Raw genomic sequence first — 21,239 nt, forward strand, 5'->3', positions numbered from 1 at the left:
TCCCCTCATCCACTCCCAAGACCTACAGTCAAATTGATTTTCTCCAGCAGTGGGAATGGGCTGCATGAAGCTATCCTCCCTCCTTCCTCACGACTGAGGTCTGGCAATAGCCTGATTGATGAGGTTTCTTGTCGGCAGCTGCTGAGCTCCAACCTGCGCCTCTCAGTCCTGTGCCCATTTCTCCCAGAAACCACCAGGCCTCGGCCTGTTACCAGTCACAAAGGATATGGAACAGAAACCCACCCAGGGTCCATCTTCCCACCACCCCCATCAGCCCGTCCAGCCCCCCTCCCCCCATCAGCCCAAGCAGCAGGGGGAGAAGGTGAGAGGCCCTGGTCCCTCCACTGGAGGGGCAGAGCTTCTGGAGCAGCTTCTGGGAAAGAGCTCTGCACGGCCCGGGCCTCCAGGTCCAGTTTCATGCATGAGGACAGCAGTTTGTGATCCTGGAAAAGCTTGGGGAAAGTGGGAGGGAGAGAAGGAAGTGGAGAGGCAGGGGACAACTCCATGATGAAGGGTTCAAGAAACAGGCACAGGGGAAACAACTTGGGACTCTTATCAAGGCTGGAGGTGAGCCTGAGGGGCCAGAGGAGAGAGCTGTTCACCTGCTTGGCCCTACAGCATGCAGGATGCAGAGTAGACCTGAGAAAGGACTTCCAGGTTATGAGGGCTCAGGGACACCAACCATCCATGGGAACAGGGAGGCCAATGAAAGGATCTTCCCAGGAAAACCCCAGCCAGCCTGTCCTGGGCAAAGGAAGGACAGGATGACCTCTGGATGCCCCTCCTGCCAGGACCAAGATGTCCTTCCCATGCTAAGAAGAAGGCTGTGTGTCCCCACTGGGACCACTGCTGTCAGGCACTGAGGAGGGCACAGCCTTCCCAGCCTGGATGGGAGACGGCTCAGCAGGCCTAGGCCTCCTACCCCCAGCCCCTGCCAGGCTTTGGGCATCGCCCTCACTGTGGCCCAGGTTGGAGCCAAAGCCCCCTTTGGGGGCAGGTGAGGAGCAGCCTCTGTGGCTGTGACCTTGACTACTTTGAGTGGGGAAGGGGCTAGGGAGAGACAGAGAAGGAGCGGGGAGAAGAGAGAAAGGGACAGTAACAAGGAGATGGAGAGATGGGGAAGGGGACAGAGAGAGAGGAAGGGACAGGGAAGACAGACAGGGCCACGGGCAGAGGACAGCCGGCCAGGGTGGCTGCGCATGGAGCCCAGAGAGGCCCTGTCAGTGAGCAGATGCTGGCCTAGAGGGAGGTCTCCGGTGGTGCCACAGCTCTGTTCCCAGCCCTGGAGAAAGAAACCAACCCGATCCACAGACGCTGAAACCCGGGAGGGACACTAACGCTGCTGGCAACCAGCTGAGCTCAGTGAGAGATTAAACAGATGGAATTTAATACAGACGCTTTGAAAAGTCTGCATCTGGCTTTGAAAACTAACTGCGCAAGCAGTGGGGAGGGAGAGCTGCCTGTCCGCAGCCCCTGCAGGAGCTGAGCTGGGGGTTCGGCTCCAGTCGTTGGGTGTTGAGTTGCTGGAAAACCTCATGTGGGAATCAGCAAGGTAAGGAGCGGCCCAGGGAGGAGGAGGTGAGAGACCTGTCGTCCTCAGGGCTGGCCCTGCGCCATCTGGGTCTGCTCTGTGAGGGAGGGAAAACCAGCATAGGTGTGGGAGGAGTGTTCTGGAAGCTTTGCAGAGGAGAAGACAGAGACAGAAGACAGTAGCATCTGCAGGCTGCGGAGTCAGCAGGGACCTGGGTTATGTCCCAGCTCTGGCACATTCTGCGACTTACCACAAGTCCCTTGGCCTCTCTGGGCCTCAGTTTCCTCATCAGTAAAGTGGGAGCAATAAGAGCTCCTATTGTCAGGGCTGTCTTGGGGATTGTGTGTCCAGAACTGAGCCCAGGGCTTGGCCCGGAGGAGGTGCCCAGCAAGGGGTGGGTCTGCAGAGCTGGGGCTGCCCGGCTAGGGAAGAAATTCATGGGGATCTGAGAGTCTTCTGTGCTGTGAACAGAGCTGCCAATATTGGGACGGGTTGGCCCCACCCTGGTGCATGCAAGCACACAGGCATGGACTCCAGAGTGGGACCTGTGTAAGGATGCTCCTGGATGTGGATGTAGTAGGAGGTCAGGACATCCTTCATCTTTTGTGTTTTTTGAGACAGAGTCTTGCTCTGTTGCCCAGGATGGAGTGCAGTGGCCAGAACACAGCTCACTGCAGCCTCAACCTCCTGGGTTCAAGTGATCCTCCCACCTCAGCCTCCTGAGTAGCTGGGACTATAGGCATGTGCCATCATGCCTGGCTAATTTTTCTGTTTTTTGTATATACAAGCTTTTGCCATGTTACACAGGCTGGTCTCAAACTCCTAGGCTCAAGCAATTCACCCACCTTGGCCTCCCAAAGTGCTGGGATTACAGGCATGAGCCACTGTGCTCTGTAGGACATCCTTCTGACCACAAGGAATGGTTCAAGGACATAAGGACCTGCCCTGGTGGTGGATAGGACATTGAGACTAAGGGAGGAGAGGTGACTTGCTCAGGTGACTCCGCAGAGTCAGCTCCAGCACTGGTGACCACGACTCGAAGAGGAAGATGCAGAGGGGAGGGACAGAGCAGGGGAGGGAAAGTCAGAAGCTTCAGTGGCCTTGGAGAACGGGGCGGACACCAGGCCAGGCCAGGTGCAGTGAGCCCAAGCCCAGCTAAAGAGGGTGGGGACGGGAGGTCTCCCCTAGGCGGGGCAGGGGACTCCCAGGCCAGGTGGAGCTACTTACGGGTAGTAGGAGTAGGCATAGTGGTCTCTCCTGGCAGCGTGCAAAGAGAGAACAGCACAGTCGTGTCCCAGGTCCACCCACCAAGGCCGGGCTGAAGCAATGCCCAGGCAGCAGGGCAGGACCTGCGTGCTTCCCAGGCTGGGGAGGGACTGGCCAAGGACTGGACAGGTCAGAAAGACCTTCCTGGTCCCAAATGCTGGTCAGGCTGAGACATTAAGGACCAGGACCCAAGGCCCCTGTGGAACCTTCCCCAAGCCTACTGCAGAAGTGAGGAGGAGGTGGGAAAAGGGCCTGGGGGCCACAGAGCTTTCACACACAGTCATACACACACGTATACACAGAAATAAACACATAAACAGACACACATGTAGATATACACTCATACGCACTCATACACAGAAAAGCACACATCGATGCTCATATGCACTCTCAAATGCAGACATGCATACACACGTATTCAAACACATTGACACACATGCAGACATACATTCACACACATACACACATGTGCGCACGCACACACACACAATACCCCCTGACCCACACACTCCGACCGGAGGGTAACTGCTCACCCAGGGTGCCATCATCCATGCAGCCGACCTTCCACTTCCCCTCCCTGCCGGCCTCTCTGCCCTCAGCGGTCAGCCCTTTGCCTGCACCTCCACTTGGTTGGGGACAGAGGGTGGGCACAGTGAGTTGGACACCCAGGATACACATTGGCCCACCCTCACTCCCCCTGACTGCCCCTGGGTGTGGGATCACTAAAGGAGCTAGATTTCCCCTTAGGGGGCTCCGGGAACACAGCTTGGGTCAGGAGCCCTATGCTACCAGTAAGCGCTGTCAATGAAAAGAGTCAAACTCTGTAAAATATTTTTTAAGAGGTTTATTCTGAGCCAAATTTGAATGACCACGGCCTGAAGCACAGCCTCCAAAGGTCTTGAGAACAAGTGCCCAAGTGGTTGGGTTACAGCTTGGTTTTACATGTTTTAGGGAGACTTAAGACATCAATACATATGACATCAATACAACCAATACATTGGTTCAGCCTGGAAACGTGGGACAACTCAAAGGTGGGGAGGTCATAGGTGGATTCGGAGAATTTCCGACTGGCAATTGGGCAACTGGTTGAATGAGTTAAGTTATTATCTAAAGACCTGGATTCAATAGAAAAGAGTGTCTGGCTTAAGATAAGGAGTTTAGAGACCAAGGTTCTTATTATGTAGATGAAGTCTCTTAGGTGGCCACTCGCAGAAGCAGTACAAGGTGAATGTTTTCTATTCAGACCTCTAAAAGGAGCTAGACTGGAAGCTAATCTCTTCAGGATCAGAAAAAAACGACCTGGAAAGGAAAGGAATTCTCTACAGAATGTAAATTTTCCTCACAAGAGACAACTTTGCAGGGCCATTTAAAAATATGTCAAAGAAATATATTTTGGGGTAAAATATTTTGATTTCTTTCAGTGCCTGTTATCTGTCATGTGATGCTATACTAGAGTCAGTTTGGAATTCGGTATTTTATTGCTACAAAGTCTGTGTTGCAAGTCTTAAGATCTCCGTTTTAATGTTAATGCTGGCCAGCTGCGTTGAATTCCAAAGGGAGGTGGGAATAGTGAGGCGTGTCTGACCCTCCCTTCCCATCCTGGCATTAGGGTTTAGGTTTCTTCCAAATCCGCTTGGCTGAGAGGAGGATCCATTTAGTAGGTTGGGGGGCTTAGAATTTTATTTTACTTTGTTTTTATTTTGAGACAGGGTCTCGTTCTGTCACCCAGGCTGGAGTGCAGTGGTGTAATCACGGCTAACTGCAGCCTTGACCTCCCAGGCTCAGGTGGTCCTCCTGCCTCAGCCTCTTGAGTAGCTGGAACTACAGCTGTGTGTCAGCATGCCCAGCTAACTTTTTGTATTTTCTGTAGGGATGAGGTTTCGCCATGTTGGCCAGGCTAGTCTCTAACTCCTGGGCTCAAGTGAACCCTTCCTTCAGCCTCCCAAAGTGCTGGGATTACAAACGTGGTTTATTTTTGGATTACATCATCCACAGTGTACAGCAAGCTGATTTCCATTTCACAGATGGGGAGGCTGAGTCATGGGGTGTCGTGGGCTGCCCCAGGCCTCTCTGGGTTGAGGGGCAGAAGCCCTAGGCCTCTTGATGCCTGTCCCAAGACTCGGGCTCAGGGCCTTCCACAGGGAACGCTACAGATTGAGGGGAGAAGAGAGGAAGACTGAGGCCAGGAGGGCAGGAGATTGGCTCCAGGTCACACAGCACATCTCCATCCCAGGGAAAGATGGGAGGATCCAGGGTGCTGGGGCTGGTGGTAGAGGCTTGGGTGGGGATGGGCTGGACGAATGACATAGCATTGTGACATAGCTGGCCTAGAGTTAGAACCTGTACAATGCCATTTTATAAATGGACAAGACTGCTTCCATTCTCCTCACAATGACTGCTAATCTTGGCTTCCTTAAACTGCTAGTTTACTCTGCAGGATGGAAAGTGAGGTAGAGCTGCATACCTTCTCTTATCTGTAACTGCCAGAATTGCCGGCCTTTGTTTACCAGAGTAAGCACCCCCAGATAATTCCATCCTGGCGCCAAGTAAATAAAAATCTGTGGATCCCACCCCTACCCAGACGATGCGTAAATGAATGCTAATCTTAGCATCTGTGAACCCCTTAAATGACAATCAGAATGTCAAATAGTCCCTTGGCCCTCAAAATGTCCGGAACCCCCTCACCCTCATCTCCACCCAGAAGGTGATTTGAATCCACTGACCCTCGGAATATCTGAAGCCCCTCACCCCATCCTCTCCCCTCACCCCCAAGGTGATTTTTACGGGTATGAAAGGTGTTGTCACCCTCTTTTATGGGGCCACGGGTTGGAGAGACGTGAGTCCTCTGTGGTTGCTAGCAATAAACCCTGCAATTTGGCATACTTTTGTCTTGGTGTTGCCTTTCTATGCTCGGTCTGATACAACAGCATGATGGCATGATGTGGGGGTCTGGGGAGATGTGTGGAGATTCAGTTCTGGTTCTGCCTTGAACAACACAGAAGTTATTTTTATAAACGATAAACTCAGGCTGGGTGCGGTGGCTCATGCCTGTAATCCCAGCACTTTGGGAGGCTCAGGTGGATCACAGGGTCAGGAGTTCAAGACCAGCCTGGCTAAGATGGTGAAACCCCATCTCTACAAAAAATATAAAAATTAGCTAGGCGTGGTGGTGGGTGCTTGTAATCCCAGCTCCTTGGGAGGCTGAGGCAGAGAATTGCTTGAACCCAGGAGGTGGAGATTGCAGTGAGCTGAGATCGTGCCACTGAACTCCAGCCTGGGGGATAGAGTGAGACTCCATCTCAAAATAAATAAATAAAAAAAAATAAACTCAGATCCTGTCTCTCTTCCTTTGCCTAAAGCCCTTCGCTGGATTCCTGGTGCTCTTTGAACGCAGCCCACAGGCTTTCCTCTGACTCAGGTGGCCCCACATGGCCCAGCCCCTGCGCCTCGCTGCTCTTCCCTCTCCAGCCACACGGCACTTGTGTTTCCCCATCTCGGAGCCACTGCATGTGGAGTCGTCTATACCTGCATTTTCTCTCCCTTCTCTTTATGCCTTTGGTCTCCTCAGAACCTTCCTGACTCCCCCTTCCACCCACCAAATACTTCCTCCCTCTGTTGCCCTCACTCCTGGCCTCCCGCTCGCTTCCTTCCCAGCACTTGCCGCAACTGGTAATCATGCGTTCATCCGTGTTTTCTTGTTTAATGCTGCTCTCCTGTACAGCCTACCCGCTATGCAAGAGCAGATTGCCTGCCTGTTTTCCCACCCCAGATCCTCAGTGCCCAGCACAGTGCCTGGACCATTGTACAGACTCTATAAATATTTGTTGAGTAAGCTGATAAATGAATGAACGAATTTTGCTCCTCTGAACCCAGCGTTTCCTCCTCTGAAAAATACGGCTAATTATTATTCTGTCCATCAGGGGCTGCTGTGAAACATAAATAATGGTAAGTGTGCCCATAGCAGGTGCACTATGAACACTGGTTCATTCCTGCTCCTCCCTCTCCTGAGCTTGCCCTCTCCAGTGAAATAGGACTCGAGGCCCAGGCTGTGAATCGCTCTATCCCAGGTGGCTCAGAGCAACTATCTAAACAATGTGTGTTGAACTGAACCGAAGTCATTGGCTCCTGTCCATCCATTGACCTGTGTTGATGGAGCAGCTGCCAGACACTGCATCCACACAGCCTATAATCCAGAACCTTTCCCACTTCACAGAGGTCTCAGCCTGGGGAAGAGAAGCAATGCTGTCTCCGGGTCCCCATGCCCACTGTGGTTTGCGTTCCTTGGTCCTGATGTCTGTGTTTCTGTTTATTTTTTCTCTTTGTTGAATGGCCTTTTGCTGCAAGCTCTTCCAAATCCCCTGTGGAACAAAGCCCAGAGTAAATAATTGAATACTTACAAATTTAAATATTTCCAGTCCCAGCCTCGGTCACGTCTCTGTGTGTGACATCCCATACTGACAGCCTCTGCTCTGGGAAGCAGAAATGCCTTTTCTTTCCTCTTGAGCTGTTTCTTTCGAGCTTCCAAGTTGCAGGGAGTCACCCTAGTATCCCGGGATTTGGGCCACATGGGCTCATTCCTGTCTCTAGCCCAGGCCCCTTTCAGTTCTCCTTTCTCCAGGCTGAGGTCAGCCACCCAGAAGTGACAATAATGAAAATGAGCCAGGAATAAAGTGCATCTTAATCTGGAATGATTCCTGTTTTGCAGGTAGGGAAAAAGAGGCTCAGAGAGGTGAAGGGACATGCCCAAGGACACACAGCAAGGGTCCTCTCTTCTTGAGGTTGTGCTGCTTTCCCCCAGAAGGTCCTTACCATTCTCCTGACTGCTGTCCACAGGACCCCCTGGGTGGTGAGTGGAGACTGATGGCAGAGCTAGGATGCAAACCTACTGGTCTTAGGAAGAGCAGCCCGCATTTATTAAGCGGGTAAAGGATGGCATGGAATGTGAGCATGTGGGGTCTGTGTCTGAGTGCATGTGAGCTAGTTGTGTCACTGTGTGGGGTGAGCGTGTGTCTTGGTCAGTTCAGGCTGCTATAACAAATACCATTGACCGGGGGCCTTAAACAACAGACATTTACTCCTCCTGGTTCTGGAGGCTGGGAACCTCAAAATCAAGGTGTCAGCCAACTCCGTGTCTGCTGAGGCTCTCTTCCTGGTTGGTGGATGGCTACCTTCTTGCTGTATCATCACATGGCAGAGACAGAGATCATCCCAGCTCTGCCACCTCCCAGCTGTCTGACCTTGAGAAAGTCATTTTCCCTCTCTGTGCCCATATCTGTGGCTTAAAATGGGGTGAGTGCTAATATGGTGCCACAGGTTGTTGTCAAGATCAAATGGGACCATGGGTGAGTACACAAAAAGAAAAATCCCCAGTGTAGCTGTATACTGACCTGTGGCACCAGACTCAGGACACAGCATAGTGCCATGTCGACAGTGGCATTGTCCAGGCTCTGCTGCTCCACCCAAGCCGCCCCTGTCTGCTGTCTCTCCTGAGTGCTCCCCCAGCCCAGGCACCTGCAGCCTGCCTGCTGGGAGCTGGAGCTGTCAAAAATGAGGGTGCTTCCTGTTGCAGGAACAGCTTTAGGGAGAGCGGGGATGGGGTGGGGAGAAGTGGAAGGAAGTTGGGGTGCCAGCGTCTGCCCGTAGAATCCCTCTTTCCAATCTAGAGCACACCATAAGAGGGAGATTAGGGGCAACTACTAACCTTGTGACCCCCACTCCCCACCCCGCCAAGCCCATGGAGTGTAAGGAAGTGAGGACCTGGATGTGAGCTCAGCCTCCACCCTGGCAGCTGTCCACTGGCCTCTGACCCTGGGTTCCACCCTCTCCCCATCTATTCCTGTCCTGCTCTACAGTGTTGTGAACTGAACGCAAGCCCAGGAATCTCGTCCAGCGAGAGGGTCCCAAACCTGGAAAAGAGCATGCGCTGGAAAAAAGGAGAAAGAAAAGAGTGCAGTCTGGAGGGCTACATGTGCTATGCCCATGCAGCAATTTTATTTTTGCAATAGGTTCCATTATATAGTTTTCTGCTTAATGTTGTTTATGTCAGATCAAAATACTTAAGTCACAAGGTAAGCAAGTTAAGCCCACTAAGTAAGTTACACCCAGTAAGTAAGTTACGCCCAGTAAGTAGGTTATGCCCAGTAAGTCAAGGTAAGTAAGTTATACCCAGTAAGTTACAGTAAGTAAGTTACGCCCAGTATCCAAAATGAACACAATTAAACAATAAACCATAAGGAGCCGAAAGTGGACACAATGCCTCCCAAGTCCTCATATCCATAAAGTAATGTCTGTTAATTATTTTGAATAGCATAGTCCCTCCCTCTGTTCCTGCTTTCCCTCAGCTCGACTCCCCCAACTGGGGATCTGTGTCCAGGCTCAAGCTCACCGTATGGCGAGGCCCATTTCCTAGGGGCCTCACACGGGAGCAATCCCCACAGATCTCCCTCAGTAGATCTCCCTCACTACAGCGACCCTGGAAAACTCCTTCATTGTGTCCCTTCCTAGACCTCTAGGACCCACAGTGGCTCCTGTCTCCTCTCTGGGTCCCTGGGCCTGCCTCACCTTTGTACATGCTGTTTCCTCTTCTGCCACCTCCACTTCCCCTCCCTGAGCTCCTGTGCCTCCCTGAACATCTCTGGTCCCAGCTCTGCCATCTGCAGTGTAAGTGACAATTCACTCCTCTGACCTCCCCATGGGACCGACAGCCCCCTGAGAGCTGACTCTGCGTCTGGCCACTTTGTTTCCCTAGAGTGCAGGTGGTGCCTGACACCTTTGCCAGCATTTATTGAGCACTGGCTGTGTGCCAAGACGGCGCTCAGCCCTTTACAGACATACATTAATTAACATAAGATGACCTTCAAGGACGTAAGGTCATCTTCAAGTGCGTACTGGAGACAGGGTGGGATTGGCTGGGAGCACAGACTTGGAGACCAGGTCAGGTGGATTTGGGTCTGGCTCTGCATTTACTGGCTGGGTGGTCTTTATCAAGTTACCTAAGTGCTGGGTGCCTCACTTTCCCATGTAACAGGGAGGTATTGATAGTACCCATCTCATGGGGCTGTTTTGAGAATTTAAAGAGTGAATATGTAAAGGGCTTAAAATAATGTCAGACACAGGTTAAGGGTTGGCTATTTCTATTGTCCACATTTCATAGATGAGGAAGCTGAGAGTGGAAAAGTCACTTACCTGAGCTCTCAGCAATGAGGTGGTAGAGTTAGAACGTGAATCCAAGATCTACATGACCCCGAAGCACTCCCCTTAATGATTACAGCAGGGCCTCAGGGTCTTCACCTTCTTTAGCCTCAGCGTCCTCATCTGTAAGGTACAGGGGCAGGAGGGGAGGGTGCGGAGTTCCAGTGCTCTTGCCTTCATGAGATTTGGAACTGGTCTTGAAGGCAGTGGGTTTCCCTTGTGCTTTCAGAACAGGATCCCATGCACAGCCCCTGGATGCATGGCAGATTTCTGGTAGGCAGTGGCTGGCAGGTTGGCTTACAGTGGTCCAGATTTAGCAGGTGAGGCTTTGGGGGAGATGCTTCCATGGAGGCCCCCAGCATCAGAGTGTGCTGAGATAGGCACCAAAAAACCTGTGGTGAGAAGTCACAGGCAAAACATGCAGGAATATCTGCTTCTGCAGGAGGCCAGCTGACAGTATCCCTTTCAGAGCTGGAGCAGCTGGTGCAGACCCTGTTCTCTGCAGAGGCCCCTGGGTGTGGGGGTGGGGCTGAGATAGGAGAAATCTGATTCTACTGGGGGGGTGCCCTACTATGTGCCCAAGGCTTTCTGAACCCTGCCCCATTATTACCCCTCACCCTCTGCAGGTGGTGAGTTCCCCAATCCAGGTACCCCTTAATGTCTTCCCTAGCCTGACTCAGGGCCCCCACCCCATCTCTCATCAGCATATCAGCAGCCTCCTTGCTGGCTGCCTGTTGCAGCCCATGCAGATCATGCAGATGGTGACAGACAGGGCTCTTCCCCAAACCCAAATCAGGTCATGTCCCCTCCTGGCTTCCCATCGCCTCCTGTGCTGGCAGACGGTGACCCCTGTGGTCTGCTGCCTTGCCTCCCTCTATATCTGCTGGCCTCCTCACTGCTCTGAAAATGCACCAAACTCATCTCCATGGCGGGTCTTGGTCACTTGACGCCCCCTCTGTCAGGGAGGCTCTGAGTGTCATCTGCCTGGCTCTGTTGTTTTGTCTTTCTAATATCAGCCACGTCATTGAGGCCCTCTGGGAACTTCTACCGAAAGCAGCCCTGCATCCAGTGCAGGTGCCTTAGTCCATTTCGTGGTTTCTTTTTCAGGCTCTGTGCTGTGCACAGAGGACACAGCAGTGAGCAGGACATGTCCGTGTTCTTGGGTCCTTGTGCGTCCTGTTGATGAGTAATGATGAGAACCTCAGATTCCATTGAGGAAAAGGAAAAATCGAAAAAAAAAACAAAAGAAAAGGGATGATGAGGACCAACATTAGCCAGGACAGATACACACACACACACACACACACACACTCACTCACACACACACACACACACACATCTATTAAAAAAAACAACTGATTGTGCCACACAGGAAGGACATGGGTTGCCATGGAAACAGGTAATGGGGACCTCACCTATTATGGGGGTTAGGGAGGGCATGCCTATTTCTAAGAGAGGCATTAAAAAAGGATGACGCTTTTGTTTCCTCCAAGATAGAGTCTCCCCAGTCCTCTTAGGTCTTGCCCATGACAACTAAAAATCCATGGACATAACTCAGCAGTAGGCACAGGAAGGCAGAAGGACAGAGGCAAGGCAGACTGCCTGGAGGCTCAGAATGTGAGGAACGGTTCGGTGGCACGCTCCCTGCCTTTCCTTATTGCTTCCCTTATCTCCTGGACAGAGTGCTGCTTAAGTCCCCATCCTAGAACGACCAACAGACACAGGCCTGAAAAGTACCAAGAAAAACCTCTTGCTTTGTGCAGAGGACTGGGTAAAGGGAAGCCTAATGACAGGAAATATTTTTTGTCAAATCCTGCCCGACTGCAGTCCAACACCAACAGAAAAACTACTCTTCCCCCACTCCTTCTGCCCTGTATTTTGAGCAGGATGGAGAGGGAAGCTGATGCTCCATCCATCCCCACTTCCACTGCATGTAGCAGGCATAGATGCTCTGACTCCCCTGCTAGGGTGATGTCAGCAGGTCCAGCCATGAGCTGAATCTCCACTTCCAGTAGGCAGCAGTGAGACTTAAGGGGGTGATGCACTGTGGGGCTATTTACACTTGACACCTTCAACCCCCATCCAACTGGCAATCATCAGTGTGTCTAGAGAGAAACTGCCTGTACCTTAACCTGGTGTCCATAAGGCAGAACAAGGTGGTAGGAGGTAGGGCTGGTTGGCATTCTGCTTCCCTCCTGCCCCTCACTTCATGTCAGCAGGTCCCAGTGGGAAACTGAGCTTCTGCCTCTACCCTGCAAGAACAAAGTGATGAGTCATCCCTCAGCTCCCTCTACCTCTGGTGTCAGTAGGCCACAGTGGGAAGCTAAGCTTAACACCTCCTCTCAGAGGCAGCAGGGGAGTAGAGCTGACCCCATCTTTGCAGGCAGGCCAGAGGGGAGCTGAACACACATATCCGTCTGGCCCTCTCTTTAAACCTGCGGGAAAAAAATCCAGTCTTATACTATTCAAAATGCTTAGAATACAATAGAAAAATAATCACTTATACCAAGAATAGGAAAATCACAACTTGAATGAGAAAAGATAATCAACAGATGCCAACATTGAGATGAATCACGTGTTGGAATGCTCTAACAAGGACTCTAAAGCAGCCATCATAAAAGTGATTCAATAAGCAATTACGGATGATCTTGAAACAAGTGAAAAATAAAACATTTCAGTAGAGAAATCGAGTTAATAAAAAGAACAAAATGGAAATTATGGTACTGAAATATACATTGACCAAGTAAAAAGCTGAATGGATGACTCAACAGTGGAGATGATGGAGGATTGAACCAATGAACTTGAGGAAAGATCAATAGAATTTACCCTGCCTAAGAGCAGAGAGAAAATAAACCGAAAAATAAAAAACCAAAGTCTCAGAGACCTGTGGACATCAGCACAATAGCTCTCAATCATATTGTTGAAGTCTCAAGACAAGGAGAGAGAGTGGGACTGAAAAAGTATTTGAAGAAATAATGGCGAACATTCCCCCAATTTAGAGAAAGACATATACCTGTACTGGTGTGGTGGCTCATGCTTGTAATACCAGCACTTTGGGAGGCTGGCGCAAGTGAACTGCTTGAGTCCAGGAGTTTGAGACCAGACTGGGCAACATGCTGAAACCTTGTCTCTTTAAAAAATACAAAAATTAGCCAAGCATGGTGGCATGCACCTGTAGTCCAAGCATTTTGGGAGACTGAGGTGGGAGGATTGCTTGAGCCTAGGAGATCGAGGCTCCAGTGAGCCGTGTATGTGCCACTGCACACCAGCCCAGGTGACAGAGTGAGACCCTGTCTCAAAAATAAAGAAATTCATGTCAAGCCACATCATAATTAAACATCTGAAAATGAAAGGCAATGAAACGTCTTGAACACAGTCAGAAAGAAACCATGTTACTTCTAAGTTACACCAATTTGAATGATAGCTGATGTCTCTTTTGATGCCAAAGAGGCTCAAATTAAGTGGTACAACAGTTTTCAGGTACAGAGAGAAAAGAACTGTCAACAGTAAATTCTATATTTGGTGAAAAATATTAAGGGGAAAACAAAGGCACTCTCAGATGAAGAAAAACTAAGAGAATTTGTTGCTGGCAAATACACCCTTAAAGAATAGCTAAAGGAAGTTCTCTGAACAGAAAGGACATGATAATGGAGGAAAGCTTGGAATTTCAGAGAGAATGAAGACTCTAAGAATCGGGGGAGGGGTAAGCAAAGTAGGCTATCCTTTTTCTTATGAGTTTCTTAAGTCATATTTGCTGGTTGAAGCAAAAATTAAAAACCATCTAATGTGGTATATAATGTATATAGGGAGGTGGTTTATGATTATCCTCATAAGTATGTAAAGAGATCCAAACAGGAGTAAGGGGTCTATGCTTTACTCACAGTGTTAAAACATCAACGTCTTTAGAACAGGATGAGTTATGCATATATTTTGCAATATTTAGAGAAAACACTAAGAAAATTATAGAAAGTTATATTCTAGTATTCTCAGGAACACTATAAATAAATCAATACAGAATCCTAAAAATGTTTAGGTAACCCACAAGAAGATAAGAAAAGAGATACAGAGGAATAAGACACAAAGAAAATAAATAGGAAACAAAAGTAAAACGGCAGACTTAAGCCCTAATGTATCAACAATTAGATGCAAATTGTCTCAATGCATCAATTAACAGAGATTGACACAGTGGTTTAAAACAAGCAAACACAGCAACAGTAGCAACAGCAAAACCTCATACAATCCAACAATATGCTGCGTTCAAGTAATTCCCTGCAAATACAACAACATAAGTAAGTTGAAATTAAAAGAATGGAAAGAGATACACCATGAAATGTTGATAAGAAAAGTAAGAGTGGCTATATTAATATCAGATAAAGTAGATTTCCGAACAAAGAAAATTGCTAGAGAGAAAGAGGAACATTACCTAATGATAATAGGATTCATTCACCAAGAAGACATAACAATCCTAAGAGTGTATGCATTAAATAATAGTGTCTCAAAATACATGAAGCAAAACTGATAAAGCTGAATAGAGTAACAGACAAATCAAAAAATGTGGCTGGAGATTTCAATACTCTATTCCTAGCAACTGATAAAATGAATAGTCAGATCATCAGTAAAGCTTTACATCAGAACAACACCATCAAGAGCAGTGGTTGCCAACCTTTCTGGCACCAGGGACTGGTTTCATGGAAGATAATTTTTCCATGGACACAAGGGCAGTGGGGAGAATAGTTTGGGGATGAAACTGTTTCACCTCAGATTGTCAGGCATTAGTTAGATTCTCCTAAGGAGCAGGCAACCTAGATCCCTCACATGCCCAGTTCACAATAGAGTTCACACTCTTAGGATAATCTAATGTTGCTGCTGATCCGGCAGGAGGCGGAGCTCAGGCAGTAAGGCTTACCTGTCCACCACTCACCTCCTGCTGTGCAGCCTGGTTCCTAACAGGCCAAGGATCAATACCAGTCTGTGGCCCAGGGGGTGGGGACCCCTGATCAAAAGGGCCTAATTGACATTTACAGAATATTCCAACCCAAACAGAAGAATACACATTTATTTTCAAGTGCCCATGGAACACTCAGATAAGACTATATCCTGTGCCATAAATAACAAAAATTGAAATATGAAAGTTAACAAATAAGTTCAATAGCCAAATGGAGGAGACAGAGGAAAGAGACAGTCATCTTGGATACAGAACAACAGAAATTACTCCATCTCAACCACAGAAAGAAAATATACTGCGAGAAAAAAAGAGCAGAGCACCAGGGACCTATGGGACTATAACCAGAGATCTAACACTATGTCATCAGAGTCCCAAGAGGAGAAAAAAAAAAGGAGGTGGGGGCTGAAAAATGACTCAGAGAAATAATGGCTGAAAACTTCCTAAATTTGGCAAAAGACATACACCTATAGATTCAAGAAGCCAAGTGAACCCCAAACAGGATAATCTCAAAAGATATTCACACCAAGACACATCATAGTCAAAATTCTGAAAATTAAAGACAAATAAAATACCTGGAAAGCAGTGAGAGAGAAATGACACTTTATCTGTAGGGGACAAATATTAGAACCAAAAAGGATTTCTCATCAGAAACCATGGAGGCTAGAGGGAAGTGGCTCAACATTTTTCAAGTGCTGAGAGAAAAGAACTGTCAACCCAGAAGCCTATATCCAGGGAAAATATACTTCATAAATGAAGAGGAAATTGACATCTTCAGAGGAAGGAAAACTAAGATAATTTGTTGCTAGCAGAAACGTACCCCAAAAGAATGGCTAAAACATTCTCTAAATGGAGACGAAACAGTAAAAGAAGGAATTAAGAACACCAGGAAGAAGAAGGAACACAGCAAGCAAAAATAAGAGTAAATATAATGAAGGTTTATTCTCCTCTTAAGTTTTCTAAATTGTATTTGATGGTTGAAAAAATAATAGCACTTTCTGATGTGGTTCTAAATGTATGAAGGAGAAATAATTAAGAAACTTTATTATTAATAAATTAAGAAATTATATTATTAATGAGGAGGGCAAAGGGAGACAAGGTTTCTATACTTCACTCAAATTGGCAAAATGATGACACTAATAGACTGTGATAAGTTATGTATGTATTAATATAACGTAACTGAGAATACCCACTAGAGACATCATACAAAGAGATATACTCAAAATCAGTACAGATAAGTCAAAACTGAAGTCTAAAAAAACTATTCACATAACCCACAGGAAGGCAGAAGAAAGAAACAAAGGATATTGGTCTGTAGTTTTCTTTTTGTGTGCTGTCTTTATTTTTTTATTTTTTGGTATTAGGGTAGAGGAATGGCTGGATGAAAGTAACACTGGTTTCTTCAACCGAAAAATGAGGAAATCACAGGCTCCACATCATAGGAAGGGTTGTGGTTATGAGGTTTAAGGTAATGCGTATAAGACAAATGCATTAATGCCTGGCACTTATAGTATGTAACTCACTTTTAATAAATGATTGCTATAATTTTGTTTAATAACATAGTGTCACTTCCTAATTCAAGGTCGCCCTGGACTGCAGTCTGAATCAACTTATTTTTTTTTTGTACTATTTAAATTTATAAGTTCCAAAATTGATCTGAAACAGTTTACAGTTATACATTGGATGAAATATATTTACAGAAATCAGGACGATGGGGGAAACGAAAGACCTGATGATATCATCAGGTCTCTATTCTTGGCTCTGGTGTCCACGCCAGCCTCACACACAGACAGGCTGTCTCCTCTAGATGGCCCCATCGTCCCACGCTCACACCCTGTGAATTCCGCGGACAGGGCCAGAATTCAGCCTCATTGGTTCAGATTGGGTCATGTACTCATCCCTGAACCAATCACTGTGGCTGGGGAAGAAAGGCTCTGATTGGCCAGGTCTGGGCTTCTGGCTACCCCTCCATCTGGGGCGGGGTGATTTCTGCAGGACCTCCTAGGATGAAGAGTGTTTCTCCAGGGAAATAAGGAGGCTGTCATCAGAGGCGAGGTTTCTGGTGGGTGGGCAGAATCAGCAGATGGTGGTGGTGGCTAGAGTCAGAGATGGGCTTTGTATTAGTTTGCTAGAGCTGCCATAACGAAGTGTCCCAAACTGAGGGGCTTAAAGGACAGAATGTATTATGCTCCCTCACAGTTCTGGAGGCCAGGAGTCCCAAATCAAGGTACCAGTAATGTGGGTTCCTTCAACCTTCCATGTCTTCCCCTAGCTTCTCAGGGGTTGCTGGCAATCTTCGACGTCCGTTGGCTTGTAGAAGCGTTACCCTCGTCTTCACACGGCGTTCTCTTGGTATGTGTGTCTCTCCGTCCGGGTTTCTCCTTTTTACAAGTTATATTAAATTGGGGCCCACCCCAGTGACCTCATTTTAAATTGATTGCCCCGGTGAAGGCCCTATCTTCAAATGAGGTCACATTCTGAGGCACTAGGGGTTAGGCCTTCGACATTAGCCGGAGGACACAACCCAAGCCATAACAGGCGTGACAGCTGGTACCCACCCTGATCCCCTTCACTGGCCAGGGCACCCATTCTCTGGCTGCAGTGAGTATTAACCTCAGCTCAAGAGCGCTGACTGCAGACTCACCTTGCAAAGGCTAAGAGCAAAGGCGAAACTCTCCCTGCATGGTGACCTTCAGCTAATGACACAGGGTGCAAAAAAATCCATCTCACTGCTCAGGGCAGGACAGCCCTGTGGTGCCACATATAACGTTCCAGAGTTCCCCACGGGCTCAGGCAGGGGCTGAACTTGCCTGGAGCCCATGCCCTGGCCTGGCTTCTTGTCTGGCCTCTGCTGCTTCCCTCACTCCTGTTCTCATGAGCCTATGCCCTCCACAATCCCACACATCCCCACTTGTCTCCATCTCAGGCTCTGCTTCTAGGGAGCCAGACCTAGATGGAATCTTCTAGAACAGCTATCCTTGGGCACCTGCCATCCCGTAGATCACGTTCTCCCTGTGAAAGGCTGATTCAGAAATCAGCCAAGCTCCCAGCAAGGGAGGGTTGGCATTGTGGGATCTTGCAATCCAGGTTCCTGCTGCTCACTTGTCCCAATTCTTCCCGTGTCTGCTCCAGGTCCTCATGAAATCCGTCCTCTGCATATAATTTCCACATCTCTCTCTGCTCTAGGTTTGATTAACAGAAGATTATAAACAAATTTCAGGAAAAAGGAAACCAGCCTCTCCCCAGGGCAGCCAGAGTCTATTGGCAGATGGCAAATTGCTTTGCAGCCAATATTTTTGTTTGCTTGATTTTTATACAGATAAAGAACTAAGCTAATTAATATACACTTCTTATCATCTTTAGGTCTTGGGAACCTCTTTGCTCCAGAGTGAATTGATTACCAGGTTTCAATAAAGGGTCTGTCTTTGCAATTACAGTTCATTAATAGATTTACAAGGGAGGGAGGATAGTTAAGTCTCACTAAGAGGATTATTTTGCATTTCTCTTCTTTTAATTATATGGCTATGTCCTGGCTCAAAGCTCTGTGAAAGATGGGGGGAAAGTCCCAGCACCCCATTTGTTCTAGATGCAAATGCAATTAATAGGGGAGGAGACAGGAGCTTCTCAGGGGCTTCCTGCTAACTGAGGATGCACCTGCCTCCTCTTCAGAGCTGCCTCGTGGCTTGGAAGCTCAGCCACCAGAGCTCAGTTGGCAGCAGGTATGCTGGTGTAGGGAGGGGCTGCACTGCCCACGGGGATGTAATATCTGGGGATTTGGGTCAGGACAGCCTTGGTCCTCTCTTGAGCTCTCAGCAGGTAAAGCCCCTAGCACACAGTAGGTACCCAGGAAGCACCTATTGTTTCTTGGTGCTTCTTGGGTACCTACTGACCCTTTAGGGATGTCAGTAGCATCTGACCCTTTAACCTCCTCTTCCCCAAAACTCCCAAGGTAGGCAATGACCTCACTTTTAGGACAAACCAAGGGTCTGTGGTGTCAGAGAAGACAACACCCCTTTCTCCAGCTGGGTCATCCTCCACATATGACTCTGGGGTGTCTGTGTGAGGGTCACCTCTGCTTTCCCTGGCTTTTGTACATGTAGAGTCTTTGCAATTCAAGGGGCAGCAGCCAAGACCTGTGTGTTGGGAGTGAAGTGGAGGCTGAGGAGGGGCACGCCCAGGAGGCACCATCCTGTGCCCTATCCTCTCTTGTTCCTATTTGCAAATGGCTAAGTCCTTTGTCCTCAAATCAGAATATAATTGTTTGTGAGCCCTAATTGCTGCAGCCTGGTGGGGAAGGGGATACTAGAGATGATGTGCAGAGGTATCGGAGGAAGCCCAACACAGGCACCTTGGAGAGATCGCAGACTCTGCCATCCAAAGCCCTGGCATGCCCTGTGGCTGTGGTCATGTGACTGCAGCTCTGAGACTCAGTTTGCTCCCCTGGGAGATGGGGAGAATAATTCTCCTCACTGCGGGTAGACTATGAAATGAGGGGATGTGTGCAAAGTGCAGAGCATGGGCTGGGCGCCCTTGCTGTTCAAGGCAAAGCTGCACGCTCAACACTGCTGTTCTTCACAACGGCTTCAGGATGCAGGCTCTATTTGATCCCATCCTCCAGATGAGGGAAAATGAGCTCAGAGAGGAAGCCCTTGCAGTAGTATGGGGAAAGGCTGGGACTTGAACCTGGGCCTGTCTGCCCCATGAGGCCCCTAATGCTTCTCTTCCCCAGTGGAAAACCTCTCGTTCCCCCATGTACTCTTCAGGGGACTTGGATTGGTGTCCCCACCCAGGTTGGTGCCGTGCCTGGATGCCCCCCATGCCCTTCTCAGCCGCTTCTACTCCCTCCCGGAAGCGTCTCTGCCTGTTCCCCACCCTGTCATGGTTGCTAGGGCTGGTTCAGATATGGCTGCCTTTCTGGAAGGTTCTGTTCCCTTTTCTTATTGTCAGATTTTCCCTTGCAGTTTCCTCTTTGTTCCTGGTAGGACTCTTGGCACCTGAACAGAAGCCACCTTTTGGCTTCTTTCCCTGGGGTGGTGCAGAGCCTGGAATCCTGCCCCTTGGTGCCAGGGAGAAGGAGAGGCACATGGTGAGCACCCCAACATGCATCCCATTCTCAGATCCCTTGGGGTCATCACAGCCCTGGATTCCCCTGATGGGCTTTCCTGCATGGGGCCCATGGAATTTCCTTTGCCCAGACCCCGCCTGGGAGCAGCAGGTGTGGATGGGGCCTCCCCAGGAGGGAGAGGAACTGGCCCTGCCGTGGGCTGGGCTGGGCTGGGAGAGGCCAGGCCATGTCCACCCAGGATGCCGCCTTCTCCCGGCTCCTGCCACTTCTCCAACAGCAGTCAGAGCTGCCCAGGGAGTGGGGTGTGACTGCGATACGAGGTGACCATGGGTTGTGCGTGCACCAACATTTTATATGTCATACTTTCCCAGTCATGTATGTATTTTAATAGTATCAGGAAAAAGCCCACCAGCAATTAGCACATTGAAGCCTTGATTTCACGGATATTGTTGCTCAGAGTGAGACAAATGGAAAATGGGGGGCCTATTTCAAATCAGTTTAAAGGGAAGAGTGAGTCAACATTGTATACGGGGTGGGTGGAACAGTGAAAAGCGTGAAAGTGTCAGAGAAACTTGTCCAGTGTGGGAGACACAGATGAGGCCTCTGAGCCCCAGAGTCAGACACCTGGGCCAGCCTGGCTCTGCCTGGGGCTGAGGGGCCTTGGACAGGTCTCTGCACCTCTGTGAGCCTCAGTTTCCTCATCTGTGACAAGAGGTGAGCTGTAGCAGCTCGCAGGGTTGTGGCCCCGGGAGAAGGAGAAGGAATGACCCCGTTCTCAGAGGTAGAGAGGATGCCCAGGGCCAGAGGTGGCAAATGAGTTATCCCAGCCCTGCCGCTGACCATGGGAAATCACTCAATGTCTCAGGGCCTTAGTTTCTCCATCTGTGAAATGGGCTGATGAAGCCCCTCTGTATGATTGGTGTGGGGCTCTGTTGGGACTCACAGAGGACACTCACCTCCCAGCAGTGCTCTTGGCACAGGTCAGGGCAAAATATATTCATTTCCTCCCCTCCCTCCATCTCTCTTTCTCTCTATATAGAGATAGATATAGGCATAGATACATACAGATACAGATAGATACAGATACAGATACAGATAGATACAGATACAGATACAGATAGATAGAGATACAGATAGAGATACAGATACAGATAGAGATACAGATACAGATAGATACAGATACAGATAAATACAGTTACAGATACAGATAGACACAGATACAGATACAGATAGATACAGATACA

At 48.9% G+C, this 21,239-nt stretch overlaps 1 long non-coding RNA gene across 1 annotated transcript in view; it reads left to right on the plus strand.

Moving 5' to 3' along the window:
• Positions 1-1,441: 1,441 nt before the first annotated feature.
• The window catches only part of LOC118155381 (uncharacterized), an 87,970-nt gene continuing 68,172 nt past the window's right edge, over positions 1,442-21,239 (plus strand). The window contains exon 1 of the long non-coding RNA XR_004745851.3: positions 1,442-1,552. This is a non-coding gene — a long non-coding RNA (uncharacterized LOC118155381). The remainder of the gene's footprint in view (positions 1,553-21,239) is intronic.

This window comes from Callithrix jacchus, chromosome 7 (assembly GCF_049354715.1).
Source record: "Callithrix jacchus isolate 240 chromosome 7, calJac240_pri, whole genome shotgun sequence".
Taxonomy (NCBI): Eukaryota; Metazoa; Chordata; class Mammalia; order Primates; family Cebidae; genus Callithrix; species Callithrix jacchus.